We start from the raw sequence: 23592 nt of genomic DNA on the forward strand, positions 1-23592 counted from the left end.
CTGCAAAAAAAAAAAAATAAAACAGGTTTATCTGGAATCACGAAATGGAATTTTTCCGTTTTTAGGCACATACTAATAAGTAACTCTTTCCACAAAATAAAAGTTTGGGCTTTTTTTTAATCGAGTCACAATTGAATAATTGTATGCAGTACATTTAGTTCTTTGAGTTTTTTTTCTCTAGTATTTTAGTAATTAAAATACCTCTTAAATTGAGATTACCTTTTTTTCCGTGACGTTTTACTGTATTATCCGTTATTCAGTGACAACTTCAAGAAAAAAATCCTTTCCTTGAATTTTAGTTTTAGCTGTGGTATTTCCTTTTAGTACCGACGTCAACCAAAACATTAATTAAAAAGTCCTTTAGTTGTTGTTTTGTTTACGGAGAACAGTAATTAGAATCCACTGGTGAACTTTTTTCGTAGGTTTCCTTGCTTTTCGTAATACGGGTCTGACCTGTCGTTTTTGCGACAGAACAAAGTTCGCTTTTCGTTTGAAAGTTGGTCCTTTAGTAAGATTTGTCGTGTAGCGACAAACAAAAATTCACTTTTACATTCGTTTGCAAGTCAGATTCCCAGAAAACGGCGTAAATTGTCGCTTTTGCCACGTTAGAGTTTTTTTTTCACTTGAGTTGAAACTTCTCTTTAGCGTAAAATCCGTTTGCTCGTCAACACTTTGCATTCCTTAAAAAAAAAATGGCCAACTTTTGCGTTGTACTTTTTTTTTTTTTTTTAAATAGCTCTTCGTCAAACTGTTATATTTGACGCTTCATATCTCGTCGCCAACTGTTGTGGTTGCAAGGTTGAACAATAATTAGTAAGGAAATACAATGAAGACGCAAACAACAAGATAACGCAATAATAAGTGTATTAAAGAAAAGGTATATTTACAATATGTACAAATGACGGTGTCGAGTCAGAGAGTCTTGGTGGGAGGACATGTACGCTCTTCGGCGTCACTTCCGGTGGCATTTGAGTAAGACACACCAAGGCCAACCTAGGCTTGCCATTTATAGTGTTATGTTATTCGCATATGCAAATAAGTGGTTGCCACCACAACAAATACTAACCTGTCTGCTCACCCTGTGTCTTCCTTTGTCCCAAAGGAGCGAGGACAAGAGTTCGACAAGAGCTTTTAGTGCAGGCGGGGGAAGTACAGCCAGTCGGTAAAGGATGAGAAGGAAGACGTATGTACGATTCCTTCGTACCGGGCGAGCGCCTCCTACACGATCTCGATGTCTCTGAAGCTCGACACAAAGACCGCGAGCCAGAATCATTCTGCACGTGGCCGAGTTTGCCTCCCCACGTCTATGCTTGCGGAGCATTAGCTCCAAAGCTAGGACGTAAAGCAAGGGCGACAGCGGACAATCGTTACGAACTGATCGAGAGATAACAAAGAGTTCTAAGCGTTTTCTATTGACTTGCACGACAACCGTGAGCTGTCGATACATCACGGAGATCCACTTGCAGAAGTCCGGTTTTAAACCGGCGGCCTCTAAAATAGGTGCCAGGAAACGATGGTCGACCCTATCTTTGACTTTGGAATGATCTAATTTGATCAGTCCAAATTAATCCTCCCCCGTAGTCCGATTAGATTCTGCTACAGCTGCTTCTTCGTCCTGGCTTATCTAGTGCAAGGCGCTGGGCATACTTTACGGAGAAGCTTCTAATCTTAGCCTTAAGAGCTAACCATCACTTACTCCCGGTAACCGCTCCCATTAGTGCCTTTTGAAATAATTCTATTAACTTATCTCGGAAGTCTTGTGTCTCCAGAGGGGAGGTGTTTAATTTCCAGTATCCCGCTTAGGCCTATTTCGTAGCTTCAGCCGGGCCATAACTAGTTTATGGTCCGCCTGACCCAACGAAATGAACATGGGACAAGATAAGAAATCTACTTCGCCTATTCTAATTAGTATCTTGTCCAAATAGGTATTCGTATCGGAGGAAATGCTATTGGTCCACGTCCATTTTCTGTCCCTGATGCTCGACCTGAAACCTGTCAATCAACCACATCATCATATAAACCAGGCTGGGTTCGAACCTCTCCGAACTTCTTGTTTCGCCTCCTACCTTATCTATCTCACGGTCTAAGATGGAGTTTCAAAACCTCATTAGAACCACTCGCCTCCGACAATCTGTGAACGCATCAAGCTGACCGAAGAAGGAGACGCTCTCGCAAGCAGTCAAAATACAGAATATTTCACGGCAACATTGGCCATGACCAGCCTGCTTACCGTATCCCTATAAACAACTTTTACCGTCGCAGATAGAATACGTTTCACTAGGTAGGAGACCGCCCTCCGTCTGTGTGCTTCCATATATCGAGAAGACATCGAAGCCTCGGGCCAGCATTTGACAGGCCACAGAAGAAACGAAATGCGCTTCCTGCATCACAGCAATATCCACTCCCAGGAACAAGAGGTCATGCCGGAGGCGAGCCACCCGACCTGATGATCTCAAGCCTCTTGCATTCAAATTGGCCAAATTTAAAGACATGGTACCTACCTTAACATGTGTCGTATCCGGCTCCGAAGTTCGTTTGGGGTAAGACGCCGACGTTGTACGCGATGCTCAAGAAGGTCAGTTTTTTCAGGTTCTGACCTTCTCTCACAATGCCACGGACGTCCAGGGGAAAAGTCAGTTTCATCGCTCTATAAAGAGACGGATGGTCCAACATTGGGACTCCTCCTTCCTTTACATAGCTTAGAAAGTTCTTCCAGCAAAGGATTATTCTTTTTTATGAGTTCCATTCCCAGAACGGCCCCTTCGGTTGCCTCCAGAAATGCCCACAAGTTATTCTTGCAAGCCTCTGAAGTTCTGACGAAAGTTATTAGCAAAGTGGTGTCCAGGAAATTATAAGGGTCGTAAACATCTTTTCCCTCTATCTGTTAGCAATCTAGCAAGTATTTAAAAGTCTTTCTCTGCCGAGGTTAAAGTTCCGTTGCCACAGATAGAGGGTCTACATGACATAGTTCCTAAGGGGGGATGGTTTTTGCTTTGGTTGGTCTGCGAGAGGAAGAGAGCTCTCTCCTTCTCCCGGATCCATTCATTTCATTTTCTTTTTTTTGGGGGGGGGGGAGGGCTAGATTTGCATTGGGGTGGGGTGGGTGTTGGTGTGATGTCTGGTGTTGCTGCGATGTCGATTGTTGGTGCAGTGTTTGGTGTTGATGTGGTTGGTAAGGTGTTTAGTTTTGTTGCTAGGTCAGGTGTTGGTGCGGTGGTTGGTGTGATATTTGGTGTTGATGCGGTGTCTAGTTTAGAGGTGAGGGTGCGTTTTGTTGTTTGAGGTGGTGCATGCTCACAGGGAGTGGGATCCACCTTTTCTTCCCTTTCCATATGTTTAATCTTTTCCTTTTTCCTCTTTTTTTCCTCGAATAAACCGGGGAGCAGGGGGGTTGCGTTTTCCCTCTCGCTCGCTGGTAGATTCATCCTCTGTTTGGCTGCGGCAGTTAACAGTGCCAGCTGTGCGGTCTTCGTCCCTCCACTATTGTTATGGAGAGGCAAGGTGCGAATGAACTCTTGTCCGGGCCGACAAAAATGTTACCCGGGAATTGTGATGATCTGGTCCTATGACGCAAATCGTTTTATAAGTGAGGCCGTTTTATGGAGCAATGTGCGAATGAACTCATGTCCGGACCGACAAAAATGTAACCCGGGAATTGTGATGACCTGGACATGACGTAATTTCGTCGTGTGTCAGACCAAAAGCAAACGCCGGGCTGGTCAAAATATGGATCAATAACGTCAATTGATTTATGGGTTTCCAGGCCGAGGAAGTCCATAAAAGTGAGATGGTAAACAAAACAAGAAGAGACGGAGAAAGAGACACATACGACGAGGAACTGCCTGTCACGTCGCAACCCACACCTCTTCACCACCTCCTTCACCGCCGCATTGTGTGTATATGAATGTTTTCTAAATAAACCAAGTCTTTTTATAACAAAGTGTCTCGTTATTCATTGATAAATGAATCAGCTGTCATTTCAATCACTAAACGATTTCCAACAAAAATACGTAACACTATAACGGACAGTGTTCCTGCCTCGCACCTCAACGTCGCTGGTATTTGGTTTAAGCAAGCTCTATTGAGGCGCATCTGGAGTCTGGAGTAACTTCTGTAGATATATTTAGCGGGGATCTTCAGCCAATGCTGTCCCTGTAAATTGCAGTAAGGCCTCTTTTCTTAGTGTCCGAAGTTACGAAGGACACTATACTTTCTCTACAGTGGTTGGAAGGGGGTTTATAATGCTCCCTTCCGTGAGGTCCTTGTAGGTCGACTCGAACAGGTCCTGATACTTTTGTGGGATAGTTGGGTTTGTGGTCCCCATGCTGCATCTTCCTTGCTGATAGTGGGAGTCCAGGACACTGTCGTCTGGCTTACCTGCTGTTGCTGACCGGGGGTGGTTGGTTTGCTCAGGAACACGAAGGCTAGCCACTTGGTGTGCGGTGTTGCCAATTTGCCGGTCCCTGTGACCCGGGTTTCTCCTTTCTTTTTCCTGGGAAGGGACTGTGAAATCCTGGATTCCACATGCTGTGGTCCACCATTTACAGGTTCATTACCATCCTGACTGTCTGTCTCTCCCCTTTTGGGGAGGTTTTCGGTTTGGTGTCCTCTTTGGGAGCGCCGGCTGTTTGTTGTTTATCGGCTCTCGGATCCCCAAAGAACACCTTGATTGCCTCGATGGTGACGTCAATGAGATCTTTTGCTCTCTTGGAGACGTCACCATTTTCCACGTTTTCCACTGTTTGAGAGTTGTCCATGGGGAGCCAAGGGGAGAATCCTTCGTGGATAGGGAGATTTTGTGGCGCTACGGATTTCTCCCTTTCTGGTGCTGCTTCCTCTTTTGGTGAGCAGGCGCAGCGGCTTTGGAATTTTGTTCCCGTGGTCCTCTTTTGGGAAGTCTTCTTCTAGGTAAGCAGGTGGTGATGGTGTGTTCATTTGTGCTGACATGCACATTTCGGTTTGGTGCATAAAACGTGTATCCGACCTGGGGACGTTGATTAAATTGTAGCGTTTGGGAGGGGGGAAGAAAAGATGAGATAAAGAGGGGGAGTGAAAAAGTTTGGCTGCCCCGCCCTTTCGAAGCTGGGATAGCAGCTTAGATCCCCCCTCCCCGAGGGGAAGAGCAGAGAAGGAAGACGCGGTGGGTGCTAGCGGATCAGAGTGCTGCTAAGCAATTTAGGCAAGGCTTTAGAAATTTCTGTTCCGAGAGTGGGCAGAAACGAAAAAATGTAGTATAAATTCCAAAACTCAAAAAGTGAAGAGAAAAAGATTCCCGTATTATCAGTTCGATCCCCTGTTAGAGGGAGAGCTGTGAAGCGACTTAATGTGTGCTGAGCAGGTCAGAGTGCTGTTAAGTAAATTAAGTGGTGAGAGATTAGACGATCTCTGCCTCGAGGGGAGCAGAGACAAAGAAAAAGGATGCAAAAAACAAAACTTGATTTCCAATTATTAATGTCAGTCCCAAAAGTCCAGACTCCCTAAAAAGAGATCGGTTTTTGGCTCCTGGCTACCAGACACAATTGGGTCGGTCCTGAGGTCCTTACTCCCCAAAAAGGGAGGTCGGTCCAAAGTGAAAAAGTGAAAAAGGTTAGTAACAAAGCCTTGAACTTAGTCCAAGACTAAGTTGCTGGACACTCCAAAATCAAAATAAAGTATACTGAGGGAAGAGATACTACACTGATCCAGGGCGAAGAAAGGCAGGCGGCCTACTTTGCTCCGATTAATTTCGCTGTTATAAGAAAAAGACGAACAAACACGTGAAAGAATGGAATACAGGGATGTTTATAAAAGTCGATCACAATAAATGTAGAGATGACGTCCGTTCGCAAATCGTAGATATCTTAATCTAGGAAGTATAAGGAAAGTTCTAAAAAATAGTAACGTAGTCGAGAGCCCCTCACCCGAAAAAAAGACTTTCGCGGACATACAAAAACGCGTACGGCCATTTTACCGTGTATATATATATATATATATATATATATATATTTAAAGGTGGTTAGAGCAGCAGTCTAAAGAGCAGAGTGTATTTTAATGTTATAGTAAAATCACTAATTTAATTAAAATACAAGAAAGAAAACGTGCTCGTTGTACTGCAGATATATAATAAGCTCGATAGAGCTACTTTAATATTTAGTAAGATAATTGATAATGTATAATTCAAATTAAAATAAAAATTAAAAATCGGTTTCATAAGAAGGAACACAACAAAGCCAATAAATTGTACGATCGTTTTGGAAACGATGCTTTTATTAAGATATACATTAAGTCATGGACAATAATTTTAACATATAGTTTTTTTTTAAACAAAGTTTCCTCATCAGCAAAACTATTGGGTATTTTTTTTAAAATAAAAGACACCATAAATAAACCTAGCATTTTTTAAGTAATGCTGATGTATCTGGAAAATATTAAAATATAAAGGAAACTAGTTAGTTATTGATGTTGATAAACAGAGTAAGATAAGTTGAAAATAAAAATTAGAATAAAATTATAAAGCTGAATTTAGTTTAAATATAAGGTGATAATAAGATGTTTTTAAGAAAATTTAACATATATATATATATATATATATATATATATATATATATATATATATATATATATATATACCTTCTAATGGTTCGCCTTTTGAAAATCGCAATTATCATCAAAGCATTCATTTGGATGTTGAATGTAGCTTATAAATGCTTGAAATGAATTGTCAAAGTGAACGCCAATGGAATATTTTTACGGCTAGAATACGTTAGTAACGCATAATTTAAATTATATAATAGATTTTTAAAAATAAAGGGAGATAATCGTATTTTGCTAGGAAAATGATCAAAGGGAGATAATCATCCTTTATGCTGCTTTATATAATATAAAAGGATCTTATTGAAAGTAATTAAATAAAATTAATAATATTTTAATCATTTATTTATTCATTGAACTTAATAAAATAGTAACATGCAAAGGTTAAATTTAAATATATATTTAAATAATATATAAAATAATGGTAGATAAACTAATAATAATAATGATAATAATAATGATCCAAATGTTGTTAATAAAGTTATTATATTATAAATTCTAAGATAGATTATTAATAAGAAACATGACTTATGGTGGTTTATATGTGTTAAATCTAAACCAATGTTTATGAATGCATGGAGAGAAAAGCTCGTCTTTTGAATTTAGGAGAGTGGTTTTATTTTTGATTAGACTCTTATTGAAAGTAATATAATAATATATTGAATGTTTATTTATTGAACGTAATAAAATAGTAACATGTAAAGTTTAAATTTAAATATATATTTAAATAAGATATAAAATAATGGTAAATATATTAGATAAACTATAATAATAATAATAATAATAATAATAATCCAAATTTTATTAATAAAGTTATAAAATTATAAATTATAAGATAGATTATTAAAAAGAAACATTTTTAATGACTTATGGTGGTTTATATTTCGTATATCTAAACTAACATTTATGAATGAATGGAGAGAAAAGCTCATCTTTTGAATTTAGGAGAGTTGGTTTTATTCTTTATATCATCATATTTTAAAATCTTAAGGGGTTCATATCTACAAAGTGCACATAATCGGCCCACAACATATGTACTTTATATGATCCTATTATTTCCCATTTCAAATTGAAGGGAATATTCTTATCATTGAGTCGCACAATATATTTAGATAGAATGGTTTGGTTCACCGGGGAAAGATTTTAAAAAGAGTGTTTGTGGGTTGAAATCCTATGTTTAATAAGTCCAGATGTGGAACCGAAGTAGATTACATTTTGTTTAATGTATTTGTTGTCAGATAGATTAGGGGCGGCATTGGTATGTAATGGGTTAGTTTGTATTTGATTGGTAGATTTTAAATAAATTTTAACCTATTATTATCGTAATTATTACTATTTTTACTATTATATGTATGATTATTATTATTTTTGTTGTTGTTATTATTATAATTTTTTCGTTATATTTTGCAACAGTGATTGTATCTAACCAAACTGTGTTTTTTAAATATTAAAAAGTAAAAAAAATATTGCCATATGAAAAAATACTTTTTTCGATATCGTTACTTTCCGTTCCGATTTCAGCCGAGGCTACTTATCGGAAATACTTTCGGTTTATATTGAATCTGCCTTCATTTATCGATTATTCAGTGACATTTCATATCGATAAGTATACCATTAATCCTGTTTTGTTTGCTTTCATAGAAAAAATTGCATTAATTTGTTTTTTTCCTTCTTGCATTTTCTTAACGCGTTCCTCCCTGGCATAACAAAATAATAACAATAAAAAACTACTTTGTTGTTTAAATACTTGCAAAAACAAAATACACTTTTTCTAAACTATAAAAAATACTTTAACAAGAAAGTTGCTGGTTAATTTTTACAACTTGCTCCAGCAAATAAACACCTTAGCCAGCCCATGTTAAAAATGGCTTTCGGATTAAACACCTGTCCAAATCTCGAAAGTCATTCTTAACATGGGAAGGTTGGGGGATTATTCCGAAAGCCGTTTTTAACATAGGGATGTTGATGTGTTTATAATACGCTGGGGCAAGTCGTAACATTAACGATATTGCAATTATTTATTGCAAAAATTGCTTAAAATTGATTTATTTGACAAAAAAATTGACATTTTCTACAAACATTTAATAAGAAATACAAATGGACGGTAGGTTTTTGTTTTTTTTGTGTTTTTTCTGTTGATGTTTAGTTTCTGCATTTAAAATTTTACTTTATAATTTCTTTCAGATAGCTTTGTTATTATTACATCGCCAACGCTAGGCTTTATCCGGCTGTTGATATTATACACCGGTGAAAGCCGAACGATGAGAAAATAATTAAACAACACTTAAAATTTTACCCATTGTGGATTTATTCAATCATTCCTAATGGTACCGTGTTGTTATTATTATTAAAATAGTATTTTCGCGTTTTCAAGTTTTACAAAATCTTTTTATTTATTAAATTGTTAGGTGAAAGTACAGATAACCCGGTCGGTTTCTAATGTGTGGAAAATCTAGGTCCCAAAAAAGCGTATTCTGGATAGTAACAAAATAAAGATTTCCTCAGTCTCGAAGTATTTCTCCTGATCGAATGATCGACGAAAAAACGGTGAAGTGTAGTTCACCCTCTGTTTCTCTCCCCCTCTCTGTCTTCCTCTCTTAATATCCCTCTCCATCCATCTCTCCTTCTCTCTCTGTATCACCCTCTCCATCTCATTTTTGGAAACGCAGTAATATTGTTTGCAGGAGATTTCAGGCAAATGTTACTTACATTCCTCAATCAACACCAGCAGATAAAATAAATGCTTGCCTCAAATACTTTACTTTTTGGTGCCATTTGAAGACATTAAACTTAACTCAAAATATGCGTTTCCAGTTGCAGACTACTCGATCCGCACAGAAATTTGTGTATCACTTGTGGGAAATTGTTTTGTTTTTTTTACACAGTGGTCACCACTTATCAAGGCCCGGAAGCCACTCAGGGATAAGGGTTATTGCAAGTACAGTACGTTAGTGTGGAGATTTGATGAAGTGTTTACTTAAGGGGGCGGTTCATTAAGAATTTGTTAACGTTGGACTTGAAGACATCCAAGTTGTAGTCAGGTGAAAAGCAGGCAGACGGAACAGAGTTCCACAGGCGTGCAGTTCTAAGAAAGAAGCTTTGTTCATGGAATCCACGTTTTGATTTAGGCACAGATAAAGAGAGGGGGAAATTTTTGACAGTGGCTTCAGCTAGAAGGGTGTTTTTCGTGAAAGATTGGCGAGGGGAGACCAGAGATTGGAGTTCAGACGAGCACCTGCCATGGAAATAACGATAAAACAAGGATAGGCTCGCAACGTCTCTTCTGTGGGAGAGAGGTTGCAGGGTAGCGAAAAGGGCATCCCCCACTAAGCCCGAAGTCTATTTTGTACTCTGTCAAGACAGGATAGGCTGTTTTTAGCAGCTCCTGCCCAGATATGGCAGCAGTATTCCATCCTTGGACGTACTTGGCTTTTATATAGATAGAGAATTGCATCAGTAGTGAGATATCTCCTGGAGCGGTAGAAGGACCCCACCATCTTTCCAGCGACTTTGGCAACAGACTTGATGTACGTCTTCCATTTCAGATCAGGAGTAAAGGTCAAACCCAGAAGCTTGTCAAAACACGGGGCCTCTCCCAGACGAGAGCCATCCATCCCAATTGATGCCAGATGGGGATCAGAGCCTTGATGATGTAAGGATAGGAGTTTGGTTTTAGATGCATTAAAGGTAACCAGCCACGTCTTCCCCCACTGAACCACTCGTTCGAAATCAGAGGAGAGAGTATCAGAGAGAACTTTGTCATTTACAGTCTTTGATGTGTTGCCGTAGATAGTCGTGTCATCAGCATAGATGTCAACGAATGATTTAAGTATGTGTTTAGGAAGGTCATTGATGTAGATCAGGAAGAGAGTTGGGCCCAGGATTGATCCCTGAGTGACTCCAGCATTAATACTGCAGGTATTGGATGGGTATGGAAAAGTGTCGGCTTAAGGTTTATAAGTTTTTTTCAGATATTCAAATTAATTATATGAATTCCACTGAACGAGCTATTCTTGCAGCTCAATACAAAGACATCCATGAACTTTACGCTATTATTCAACGTAAAATTCCAAGTGAGGTAATCAAATATAAATCCATCGACGCTGTTATGGAAGCAGATAAAGTGGTTAATTATCCAACATCTTGATTTGTCAGGGATGCCACCGCATGGACTGCAATTGAAAATTGGCATACTAATTATCATGTTGTGAAATATAAATCAATCCAAGCTTTGCAATGGCACATGGCTTGCAGTAAAAAAAATAAACAAATAATATCTTAGAAAAAACAATCTTAACAGGAACTTTCACAGGTGAATATATCTTCATTCCACGCATTCCTATAATTCCACCGGATACCCCATTACACTTTAGGAAACTGCACTTTCCAATTTTCGTGTTATTTGCAATAACAATCAACAAATTAGGGGAACAATCTTTATAATTGTGTAATGCACAGCTATACACTGACTATTTTTTCACCTGAACAATTTATGTTACATTGTTCAAGAGTAACCTAGCTAAAAAATCCCTATATCAGCCAAGAAAATGGAACAACAAAAACTGTGTACCCATACGAAATGGGAAATTAAACCTATAAGAAATATGCATTCCTCATTTTGGAACTTTTTCCATTGCGCGAATTTATAGTATATATATATATATATATATATATATATATATATATATATATATATATATATATATATATATATATATATATGTATGACCCGACCTTGGTCGAGGGTGTATTTAATGTAATTTTTATGCTTATGAAGTGTAAGATGAAATAAATATGTAAAAATATAAATTTCGAAAAAAACCCTCACTCGAAATTTATGAGAAGATTAAATGAGAAAAGAGATGATTTTAAATAAGTGTTCGTAAATGCATAAGTAATGGATAAGCAATGTGGTTTTATTGCTGTTATGAGGAGTGTTTTGTTTTGATTAGTTAGTCAAAGAAAAAATAATTCTTGATAAGTTAATGAATTTGTATTTACATAAATGTTATTTAAAGTCTTAGTCAAATTCAAGTTAATAAAAAATGGAAGAACTATTTTTTCCAATCAACAGAACAACACTACGTCGTCACAAAAATAGAAAGAAAGAAAAACACGCTGTCATGGTCGTGTGTGCGTGTATGTCTGTGTGCATACGCTGTGAAATGTTTAGTAGTAGTAGTAGGACGAACAATTCCATAAAATAAATAGCGGTGTCATCGTCGGTCTGGCTCATCACTAAGCAACGAACTAGAAAAATGGCCGGTCATTTTCATTTGCATAGTACAATAATATATAGCGAATATCTGTTGCCGATACTTGTTGGAAACATTTCGATGCACAGGTTTTTATAATTGCTATTTCAGTATACAATATTTGCACAAACTTTTATAGAGACAGCAAAAATATTCTAGTAGTACGCAAGTTTTCTTTTATCTATAGAGGTTTCACGACTTTTGCGTCTATTATACAGAGTTTCCATAACTTTGCCTGTAGATTACTGTAGTTCGACTTCGTATACTTTCAATAGAAACAGATTCCACAATTTTATCTCCTACTATATAGAGGTTCCAAAAGATATATAAAAAATAATACAGGTTTCACAATTTTTAATATACACAGTTTACTATTTTTTCAAGTTTCACAGAAGTTCCATTATTATTTCTTACCAATATATTCTCCTAGTATACATAAGTTACATAACTTTCCTATCAGTCTACAGAGATAACACATATTTTCTGGGTATATAAAAGTTTTCTCACTTATTTATAAAAATAAAAACGCCCCATAACTATCCTTCGCGTATACAGAGGTGCTAAAAGTTGTCTTCTAAGTATTCAGATTTCATAATTCATTCATATTCACGCACGTTCCGTAACTTCTTTCTCAGCATACGTATATCAAACTGATACACAGACAGACACATGAATATGTAATAATACACCAAAATAAAACACCGAAATAGCACTGTCGACATAAAAGGACAACAATGCTTTTTCATGTCTTAAAAATAATGAAATAAAAACATTTTTGATACGAGTGTAATTGAATCAAACAATAAGAAATTGATTACATTCTTTTTATACGCTGTTCATATTGTCACATGATTAAAGCTCTATAAAAACGGAAGTAACAACAAAAAAGAAACTAAAAATGCTCTTCCATTGTTTGTGTGATAATGAGTCATTGTTTCAGAACAAACAAGTTGGCAGCCATTTTTGTTTTTAACTTAATACTTTCGTCTATCTGTTTTCTAACAGTAATTAGTTTTATCCTCCAAATTGTAGTTCTCATTTCAGCCAAAATATTTTTAAGTATATAATTCTTGTTCTTTCATGTTTTACAAATTGTCAATTTCTCTTTTTATTTGCTTTTCATCACTTATATTGGTCTTCCTTTTCTTTCTTTTTACTTTATTTTTTATTGCGTGCTTTTAAAAAATATTTACTCTGTCTTGCTTCTCTTTCGTTTGCTCACCGTTTCTTTCATTCTTCTTAGTCTCTGATTTTCCTTATTCAATTTTGGCTTTTTTTTGCCTTGGCTTTTTTTATTCCATCCATTCTTTACACTTTTTTATCTTTTTTCTTTCAGTCTATTTTTCATCTGTTTTTGTCTCTTTCATGGTTTTCCATGCATTGTCCTGAAATCTTTCTTTCTTTCTCTTTTTGCTTTTTATAATTTCCCTCTTTCATCCTTTTTCTACCGTAGTTAGTCTTTCTTACTAGTTTTGTTTTTTCTTTATTTGTTTTACATCTTTCTTTTTGTTTTTTTTGGCTACTTCTGTTTTCGTTCTTTTTTGTTTTTCTGGGGGTTTCCTCTGTTTCATATTATTGATAATATGTTTTTATTTCTTCCTTATTTTTAGTATACATTGTCCATACTTTAATGTTTATTTCTTCTAATTCTATTTCATTTGTATTCTTTCTTCTGTGTTTTATAGTTCTTTCCATCTTTCATTTTCAACGTTCGATAACACTTTCTTTTATTCGGTGTTATATAACACTTTCTTTTATTCGGTGTTATATATAATCAGTTTTTTCGGCTGCTGTTTGTTTTGATATCATTCCGTTTTGTCAGATATTTATGTCCCTTTTTTACAGCTTTTCTTCATCCTTTTCATCAACGCATTTCGTTGTCATTATCCCAAAATCCTTATTATTTTTTCAAAGAAACATTTTTAAAAACGTATTTTGGAGGGACAAAAAAACGTACACATCAAATGATTGAAGCGTTTTCCAACACAATTAACACCCCACTACCGCCAGTTGTCGGTCGCGTCTTCTCAATTCCTTTAATTATTTCCTCGACTTTTAGGCATTTTGTTTCTGTTATGTTATTGTTGTTGCCATCGTAATTAATGATAGACAATTGATATTTAATGAATATGATAATGCATTTAATTAAATCATTGAATGCATTTAATTATGATTATTGTGACATATAAAGAAGAGTCGGTGGTGGAATGGTATCAGATACTTGTAAGCGATTATTTTTATGGACCATTTTCACTGTTAGCGGAAGGATAAATGGCGATTTAATGAAAGCGGAATTTATTAATATGGAAAAAGGAGAAAGAATGCACTTTTGCTTTTAAATGAATTGACAAAATGAGGATAAAATAAGAAAAAAGGAACTAGGAGAAGACGAAAAACAAGAGTAGGTGGGAAAATAAACGGCTAAAATGGCAAATATAGAATATAAGAGGAAAAAAACAGCGAAAGGTAAGACGAAAAAGACAAATGCTGAAAAATATAAAGAACGAGGTATAAAGAAACAAATACCAACAAAGACAAATCAAATGAAGATAATGAAATTCGAAGAAACAATAGAAGAATGTAGACGAAAAGCTTGTGAATTTGTTAAGATAGAGATTGATAATTTCATTATTTGGATTATTCGTACTATTGTTCTCTCCTTGAGCGTAATTTTTATAAAGTTTCGGTCGATGTAAGCGCCGATCTTATCTAGGTATATGTTGTAGAACTTGGGAACCTTTCTGTTGAATTTGGGAATCTGTACGGAATTTATAACGGAGCTCTTTATTCAATTCACAGACTTAGCATGTCCTTGTTCCACCACTCATAATCTGATACAAGTCTTAAATAATTCGTTATTGTATACTTAGTTTAATCCGCATTGTAAATTTAATATCTAGCCTCAAGAAGAATGCAACTTTGAACTGAATTTTACTTAGTACTGCATCGAGGCTACCGAAAAACAATGCCTGTTAAGTAAAAAATGACGTCACACAATGTAGGCACGATCTGTAAAAAAGTCAGGCTGTCGATAATAAATGCCAGCTTTTTGTAAAAAAGCATTAACACATTTAAAAGCAGGAGAAAAGTACACAATTCGATTTATACTGAAAGTTAACTTTACTCAATATAAGCAGAATATAATCAAATACTGATAGAATTGAATTATGAATTTATGGAACAAACAAAGAAAAAATTAACGCAAACGATGAATAATTTGTAAGGTGAAAACGAGAGAGGAATCATTTAAGCAGTAACAACAAAGGAAAAATATAAATAATAAACATGGAACAAATCAAATTCAAACACATATTTAAATACAAACAAACAATCTAAGTTACTACTGCAGAAATATTTCTTTTTAAATCAAACTAATCATATCGATGATTTAGCTAGATGTAATGTTTCTTGAATTATTTAGATGAAGATTGATAATTTTTATTATTCGGACTAATGCCAAACATTCAACTAAATTGTACTATTTCGAGTATTCTGACTGTTCCCATCTTGCACGTTTATCTCACAACAGTTTGGGCGAGGAAATCTCCGACTTTCATCGGGTACACATTCCCAAGTTCAACGAGATACACCTGATAAAGGCCAGAGGTTACATCGACTAAAACATTGTGAGATAATCACACAAGATTAGAAAATTGGTCAGAATGCTAAAAATAATATAATTTAGTTTATGTTTGACATTTTCGGTATCTTATTAATTTATTCTTATAAATAATATCATTTTCTTTACCACAAAACTTTTAAAAAGAGAATATGAAGAGCTCCAAATAATAACTATTTCTGTAGTGTGACCATCATCACATGAGGCAACATGAAAAATAATATTGGAATCTACCAAAACATTCAATGTTATATACATGGCTAGTTGTCTTTGTTTTAGGGAATGAAAAAAAGGAATAATATTTTACCAATTTATTAGTAGATATATAATTGTACAAAACAAAAATTTTCTTATATCATTAGGATATAACAGAGAAAATTTTTTTATGCTCTGAATGTAGCTGTTTATTTCGAGTATTTCTTCCACAACGTCTCCTTTAGATATTAAATTCTTGCAACTATTGCATTTCAGTTTTCTAAAAAACTCTATAACAGCAACACTCTGCCAAGTATAAAATAACAGGAATTACTTCTTTGAATTGATTAAAATCATCCTCTGTTGCATCTATGTAAAATTTGTAAGCATCCAACTGTTGCATCTTTGCGATTTCACCCAGTTCGCGTCTTGTAAATTCCACAAATCAATAGTTTGCCCCTTTTTTTTCGTTCGCTTATTCTTCATTTCCCCTTTTTTATTTTTCTATCACGCTCGCTGTTTGTTTTTTCCAATTAAAAAAAAAGTTTTAACATTTAAACAGGGTTATATATGCCATTTTTTCGTGCGCTTATTCTTTATTTTCCCTATTATTATTGTTTTGATTTGCCTCCCACCTCATCACACCCGGGCAACGTACCCCACGCTAGTATATATATATATATATATATATATATATATATATATATATATATGTGTGTGTGTGTGTGTGTGTGTGTGTGTGTGAGGTGTACATAATGAGTCTCTTTATCTTGTTAACGTGTCGTCTGTTTTCTGATTCTGTTTAGCGTTGTGATATATAGAGTGTGTCGCCTTATGATTAAACTATTCTTCTACTGTGGATGTGTGTATAATAGATATCTGTATGTGCCGTCATACTAAACAGTTTATAGACAGAAGGAAGGATATCTTTAACATTTGTGCTGGAGAAAGAACGACATACCTTGAATCATAACTATTTTAGGCTGTTTCGACGTACACCTGTAATGTAGCCACGTCTCTCACCAAAAATTCAAACAACCAACATGTTTCATATTTATATTTATTGAGTTATTAGTTCCGAGGTAGCGCACCATTTTCTTCTTCACAACTGCATATGTTTATTTATCCAATCCAATACTCACATGGTTATCTCTATTTCACAACTCTCAGTTACAGACTGTGTAATCTAACTCTCTATTTTATATGTCTAATCTAAGACACTTCATTTTCTGATGTCACTCTCTATATAGCAACAAAACACATCACTTGTTGTTTTTCCAAAATGTATTTTGTTTATCAATTTTCTTTGTCCTAAATTCCTAAAACAACCCGATGCATTATTAGTGACAAACATAACTATTAGAATGATATTTCATCCATAAAGTAACATTCTTGGAAAATATTTAATGAAAATATTTAAACTGTAAATATTCATTTCGCTTTGATAACATTTTTCTGATATTTTAATTTTACAAATAATAATCGGCCATTATAATATTCATCATAATAATCGACTATTTTACTTTCCGGTGTTTTCCGGTAGACTAACAACATATCACCGCTTCCCTTTTATTTTTAAAAAATGTGTGACATATTTTTCTCTACACCGATCCTATTTATTGTTAACACGATCCTTAAATATTCCAAAGACCACGGCGAAGAAAAAGGTCAGAATCCTCCTTATGATTTTTGCGTTGGTCAATGTTTACTCGCTGACCACTCCTATTGTCACTTCAACCGAATTTTCTTTCGGTTTCATCACACTTATATTTGGGTGTAAGTTATTCTACCTATGACCCCAATCAGCTATTTATTTCCAGCCATCCTTTTACAGAACAGAGGCCCATCCTTTGGCTCTTATCAATCCAATGCCTCTCTCGTCTATTGGTTTCTCTGACTCTCTTTCCCATGAGTGCGCTTACCATTAGATTCCTTGTATTCTAGCCATTCATCTCATCAATCATTTTCATCCATTTATACAGACTACGTTTGGGGATAAAACAGAAATCCCCTACCTACAATATTCTATTAGCCAGCTTACAAGATAACTTTTATTGTCTAACAAAATAACACATCTCATGTGGTACCTAGTTATACTATATTTTTCTCTTAGGACCATATGTCACACATTACTTTTTATTTTTCTTAATATTTCGCTGATTCTTTCCTTATTTTCCTAATCAGTTTGCCCATGTAAGACAACAAAACAGATATACAAACATACAATTAAATATCAATTTCCAGTAAACATTACATAATTACATAAAAACTGAAGAGAAAATTTGCACATGATGCCAGGACATATAGAGCCACGAAGTTATATTTATCCCGTTTTTACAAAAACCAATCAAACAAAAAAGCTTAAAAGTTCAATTTATTCGCTTGTCTAATAAACAGAAAAAAAATCACAATTATACAAAACTCAGACGCAAATCTCTTGTCCCGGACATCTCCACTGTGCCAAAAACAAAAACAACAACAAAAACATTTATTTTTACGTTTTGTAAGCAGGATTTTGATTCACAAATACAAATTAGCTATTGTCAACTCGTTTATGATTTCGCGCAATGATTTGACAGCTCAAACATCACATTTCAAAACAATTTCTAGATCGATACAATTTCCATTTCCATTTTGTTACACAAACCAAACCTGTATATTTCTTTCTTTTTTCTGTCTTATTTTGTCTGCGTATGTGTGACATTGTTGTCTGTTTTGTTTTTATTTTGCGTAACGCGTTTATAAAATGACCTTTCTTTTTCTCGTTCTAAACAGTCAACCTCTATTATTTTATATATATTATTTTCCGCGTGTGTTTGTTTAATTTCTTTTTTTTATGTCTTTCTTATCACTTTACATGAGTAAATACATTATGTGTGTGTTTCTTATATTTTTTTTCTTTTCTTCGTAACTAGTTTAACATATATTTTGCTTCTTTTTTTCTTAATTTTCGTAAGAGATCAGCATTTGCAGTTTAACTGATTTTTTTTTCAATATCATTTTCTCTTTTTTTGACATAATTTCTTAATTTATTTTTTACGAGCCTCCGTGATTCTCAGTTCATTAAGTTTTTTCTTTACTTTTCTCATGTAATTCTAAATTTTATGGACCCTTGTCTTCTTAGGTTGTGCGTGATATCAGGTTCGAATCATGTCATCGACGCGAATTGATCATAGCAACCAAATTGAACAATGTTATGTAGACGGGTGTATAACGAGTATACATATGTGCGAACACCAAACACTTTAAGCACCTTAGAAATGAAGTTTCCTTTTGGGAACTGGAAAAGATAATACAGAGGATCGGCAGTGTGATCTACATAATCAAGCCAAACACGGAAACGTAAAACGAAAGATCAAGATGCTTTGTCTCAAGAAGTAGGGGCGATTAAAACTGTCTACGATACATTTGATATTGCCCCTACCTAAAACACACCAGAACCACAACGTTCTGACAGAAAAAAATGCTTATGGTGTACCTGATGAGAAAGAAATACTGATAAATATTTGGGAATACTCAGCTTGGTAGGGAATGCTGTGGGAGAATTGCCTATGAATGAACTGATCCATCTATAATATAAATCTCACCTGTCTGTTGACTTTTATGTATGTATGGATAAATGTATGTATGTATGTATGTATGTATTATGTGTTTTCACGGCTTGAAGGCCGTGGAAAGAAAACGGAGATCCCGAAGTGGACGCAAATTAAATAGGGACGTAAGTCTATGGCAGAAGCGGGAAAGAGGCCTAGCGGCAGTCAACTGTATTCTGCAACATGGAGAAATGATGCCAGGAGGACAATGTGTCTAATTATTGTATAATCCTGAAATAATTTCTACAGAAAATGTAATGCAAAGTATTTAATAAAATAATTTATATTAACTCGTGTAAGACTTAGGGTCAAGAACTTTATTGGTTATGTTTAACAAATTTTGAAAAATTTATGAGTAGGATTTCTCATATATAACAATGTATTATAGATACATAAACAAGAAAAAAAGAGAAAGAAAATTAACTAGAATAAGATTATTTTATTCTATTTTCGAGAGTGGAGAAGAGGCTTTACTGAAAAACCCCGCTGATCGGATACAACTCTCATAAATAAATAAATTATCAACAGTAAATAAAGAAATAAAAGAAAAATCAAAGCCATACACGTCTTATCAAATAGATTAAGCCGCAAGATCAAAGAGTAGCAGTCACAGTTCTGAAAAAAGTTATCACACCAGACGCCAAAATAAAATTTTAAAGAAAACAATATTAAGAGAAATTTTTATTTTTTGATGTCTGCAAGAAGAAATCGGAAATTATTTCTACAAGATTTGACGAAATAATACCTTACTTTCAGATTTCGCTTTTTTAGACTAAAGAATATTTTTTAGCTTCAGAATTACATCGGCAACTGATAGCGTCTCTATTATTTGAGTATTATTCCCATTATCATAAATATTAACATTTAGCGTAAACAAATTAATTTTGGGCTTAAAAAGTATAGCGTCGCATTCCAATAAAATCACTGTATATTAAAATCGTTACTATTATAATTGTTTCGACACCACTTAAAAAGTCTCTCGCTGCCATATGTCCATTTTATCTAGTGGCATTTCTATTTCTTCCGACCCGCCGTCGCATTTACACATCCATTTTCCTCGACCTCGACTTCGTTTCTACACAAGCACGTGTTGCATTTCACCCATTTTTCCCTTCCTCTTCTCGCGCACGCTTTCTAATTTGCATATGCGTGATTTTCTGCTAATGTTGCTAATACTGCTGCTGCAAATCCCTTCGCATGCTGGCCACCCTTCGATGCTACCAATACTTTCCACTCGCTCATATGCACTATGTTAAAATTCTTAAAAGAGCAAACAACAAGAATATATGAATTTAATACAAGTAATCAGAAATTAGCCTTACACCTTATGACATCATTATTTCCGTTTGTCTAATAGCTTATGGGAGTTTCTTGTTACAAGTTTTCTTATGCTTACAATCAGTGGCTTAGTTTAATTTTAGTGACACGCTCTCGTCAGTGAAATCTTACACAAACTGGAAAGGTGTGTGAGCGTTTGTGTGTATGTATGTGTGTGTGCGAAAGAAAGATAGAGAGAGAAAGACAGAGAAAGATAATGAGAGTATTGTGTATTGGGTTTACTGGATTGCATGCAATATAGGCGGAAGAAAATATTTTCGCGCTTTGAATTGATGGAAAAATGTTGATTGAAAATAATGTCAATTGTTTCATATAGTGAAACAATAATAAATAAACGTTTGACATTCAGTGCACCAGTAATTTTATTATTCTGTTTTGTGGTTTTGATAATTTGTATGAGTTCTTGAATAGACTTTACATTTACTAAAAAAAGGATTAATAGTTCATTATACTTTTAGTTAATTTATAAATTGGGGTAGTAACTTGCCAAAGTCTGGAATGGATAGGGGAGTTCATTCTTATGTTTTTTTTTACAATAGCATAAAAGTAACTTTATAGCTGTATGTTGCATTATTAGTTGTAATTGAATTGATACTTTAGGTTGTTGATGTTTTTTAATTTTTTTTTTTACTTCAGTATATTCATCTAAAATGGTTTATAATTTCATGAAATAATGATATTAATTAAGTACCAAATATATGTTGGTTTTATTTTTTAAACAATAATGTTTGCGTTGTTTTGAAGTTCATTAGCAACTTTTTAGAATAGTAAGTTATAGTTTCTTTTTTATAGAACTTGCTTTAAATGGTTTGAACTTTGATAGATCAATAATTATGGAATGTCTGGTGATTTTCTAATGGTTTTCTAATCTGAAAATAGTCATATATATATTATATATATATATATATATATATATATATATATATATATATATATACAAATATATATATTAATAAAATAACGTGTGAAATTTGCCAGCATCATCATTATCTACAGCAGAAGTGTGAGTCTTATAAACAAACTTTTTATTTTTAAAAGAGCCCAAAATCTCCAGGCGTTTTTTATACTGATCAGTTGTATTTTTGTTTTCGTCTGATTCCTACGTTCATTTATTTGTAAAGTTACACAAAAAATTCAACGAGTGACTGTCTCTTCTACAAATTGTTTGTATTGGATTGTTTTTTTTCTTTCTTTTTATGTCAAACTCATTTAATCGTACCCATCACCATCATCGTCATCCTGATCATTGAGGATTTATGACTTTTGGAACGCTTTTTCATGTGTATTTTACATTATGTATATGCGTATGTGTGCCTCTATGTGTATATGTTCGCATATGTATGTTTTCGTACATTTGTATGTATGCATGTATGTGTACATGCATTTGTACATGTATGTGTTTATTTCTATGTGTATGTGGGGTTGAGAGGCCTCCCATAAGCCGTGGCGAAGGCAACCCCTCTAGGAGAAGCAAGTCTCTGATTTAAAAAACATAAAGCGGGAGACCAATAGCCGCATTAAGCTGGTCTGCATTTTGACATGGCTATCTTGCTCTTGCTTGTTGCTGGATATCAATATTTTGAAACGAGAGAGAGAGAGAGAGAGAGAGAGAGAGAGAGAGAGAGAGATTTAGCTGTCGTACAAAGCTAAAACTCTGTAACACTATCTTTGTATAGATATTCCCTGAGGCATTTTTCTATAAAAAATAGTCCTGTGGCGATGGAAAAGTTATGGCGCGTGTAGGCCTCAAATGATGGAAGCATGTAATAATTGACTTGCCATCATTATATCTATGTATGTTTGTATGTATCTATGTATGCATGTGTTTATATATACATATATATGTATGTATGCATATTTATGTGTATATGTATGTATATATTTATTTGTGTATATATGTATGTATATCTATGTGTATGTGTATATATGCGTATATATATGTGTATGTGTATAAATGCATATATGTGTATGTGTATGTATATGTAGGTAAATGTATATGCATGTATATATATATATATATATATATATATATATATATATATATATATATATATATAGCAAAACTGTAAAAACATGAAGAATGTGCTTAATACTATTGCAGAGCAAATATATATTTTTAATTTTATTACCGTTTTATCTGTTTAGTTACACATGTTTCTGTTACCGAATCGTATCAACGATCCAGTAACTTCGTCAGACTTGAACAGAACTTCTGTTACAGTCTGACGAAGTTATTGGATCATTTATACGATTCAGTAACAGCAACATGTGTAACTACACAGATAAAACGGTAATAATATATATATATATATATATATATATATATATATAATTAAATAGAAACAGTTATGTAAAAATACATTTAGGAAGCCTTCCAGCGCAAAGAATAAACACTTTAAAAGAATGTTTATCAATATACATCGGTGAAAACACACCCTTACTAAATTCATCTGTTGTTGTTCAGCGGTGTTTTTTTTTTATAAAACCCAGGAATGCAGTTGGCATGTACAGAAAGGGATATTTGATTAGTTTCCTGTTTTAAAGACGTCGGTGAATTGGAAATTAAATAAAAACCCGTATGTAAAAATGCAGCGTCAATCGCAAAGAATAAACACTTTAAAAGAACTGTTATCAATATATTTCGGCGAAAACACGCCATTATCAAGATTTTTTTTCTCTTGCGCCGCATGCTGGTATTGTTAGCAGGACATGTCCATTTGTTTCTGTTCAAAGGTATTTGTTTATTTATTTATTTTTATAAAGTCCATGAATGCTATTTTTTCTTTTTGATTGTTTTTGCAAGTACTTTTGACTGAGTATTCTAGACGTAGAAACCTTCCTCACTAATATACCAGTTCACGAAACTATTAATATCATCATGGATACATGCTCACAGTAATAACGAAATAAAGAAACTAAAGGATCGTTTTCAAACAAATTCCATACTAGCTTTTATTTATGAATTAAATTCAAACAAGAGTATTCCATTTCTTGACGTTCTTATAGACTCCAGCAAATATGA

Source organism: Euprymna scolopes, chromosome 2 (genome assembly GCF_053919585.1).
Source record: "Euprymna scolopes isolate OS-2025 chromosome 2, ASM5391958v1, whole genome shotgun sequence".
NCBI classification, from domain to species: Eukaryota; Metazoa; Mollusca; class Cephalopoda; order Sepiida; family Sepiolidae; genus Euprymna; species Euprymna scolopes.